This window comes from Chenopodium album, chromosome 22 (assembly GCF_948465745.1).
Source record: "Chenopodium album chromosome 22, dcCheAlbu1.1, whole genome shotgun sequence".
NCBI lineage: Eukaryota > Viridiplantae > Streptophyta > Magnoliopsida > Caryophyllales > Amaranthaceae > Chenopodium > Chenopodium album.
The window spans coordinates 32,745,440-32,746,819 of record NC_137855.1 but is presented as its reverse complement, the minus strand read 5'-3'; the positions used below and the strand labels follow the sequence as shown (position 1 = coordinate 32,746,819).

The following is a 1,380-nucleotide window of genomic DNA, read 5'->3' as shown; positions in this document are numbered from 1 at the left end:
GTCCTTACCTGTAAATCCTATCTTGGTAACTTTACATTTCATGCATGTGTGGCTGGTACATCTAACAGTGTCAACCCTTACTTGTAAATCTTATCTTAATAGCTTTATACAAGGAAACATATCATATCTCGCGTGATTCACCCAAACCTCAAAAATACTTTTCTTGATGTGTAACCTCAATCTTTTTATAAATAGGTCTTGATCAAAGACAATCATTATCACTAATCCTCGTACTAGCTAATATTCAAAAAACAAACCAACTCTCTCAAAAGTTCAACTTTAGTCAAAATATCATTTTCAATGGTCACTTTGGTTGAAGAGCGCTGGTTTAGAAGAAAGAAAAAACAGAAGAAACTTAAATTCACTTAATATCATTCATCAACTTCACCAGCATTGCGTCTGCAATAATTCACCAAGTTTGTTTTCTTCTTTTCTCAAATAATTTAATTTTGGCAATATCTAACATTTTAATTATTGATTTTCACTAGTATAGCATATAAATTACACTATGTTAAGAGGAAAATTTGATTTGTTATGTCTTTTATTATTTGAAAAAGATATAAATATGCTAAACAAAAGATCCACATATTTTATAAATTCACGTCACAATCACACAATTCATCTCATTATCATGTACCGACTAGAATACAATCAGCAACCAAATTTGTATCCATACTATTAAAGATTGACTCGAGTTTCCTCCTTGTCTTATAAAGGTTAAAATCTCATGGTTATGAGATTTGAATTGAGCGACTAAGGTGGTAACATTCGTTGCAGTCATCAACTATTACAAGTGTAATTTTTCTCCTTTCAATGCGCAACTTGATACCCAAAGTACAGGAGCTGTTGAGAAGGATCAAGGAGTTCAGAGATGATGATTACATGAATGAAATGCACACCTTTTCAATTCAAGGGAGGTTTGCAAGGCTCAAGAGCCCTGTCCTTCTTCATACCATGCCAAATTAGGAGAATGTGTCCTTAGTAGAAAGTCTTTCTTATATCTTTGACATGGGATAGATTTTCAAAGCGGTGGATCCAGGATTTGGGTAATGGGGGTACGAAATTTAATTCGATAAAAAAAAAATTACAAACTAATATGTGAACTGCAATAATTTTTTTGCTACCTAAATTTAAAGTTAATAAATCATAAATTATTTTACTTTGTATTAGTATTTGTGTGTACGATATCGCTCATCTTCCAATAATAAGTCTTATAATTGAATAATTAAACATGGTTGTGGGTTAAAAAAAAAAATTCTAAGAGACCTGTTATTTGTAACAACAGGTCTCTTTAATACTCATATCACCCAAGAGTCTAAGAGACCTGTTTTTGAAATAGGTGGTCTCTTTGAATTCCAACACAAAAAAGACGAGCTGATT

The 1,380-nt window shown here is 31.7% G+C and overlaps 1 long non-coding RNA gene across 1 annotated transcript; it reads left to right on the top strand.

Annotated features, from left to right (window-relative positions):
- Nucleotides 1–233: 233 nt before the first annotated feature.
- On the top strand, nt 234–1,169 carry LOC145603570 (uncharacterized). The gene is made up of 2 exons (XR_014104876.1): nt 234–416; nt 717–1,169. It is a non-coding gene; the product is annotated as an uncharacterized LOC145603570 (long non-coding RNA).
- The last annotated feature ends 211 nt before the right edge of the window (nt 1,170–1,380 follow it).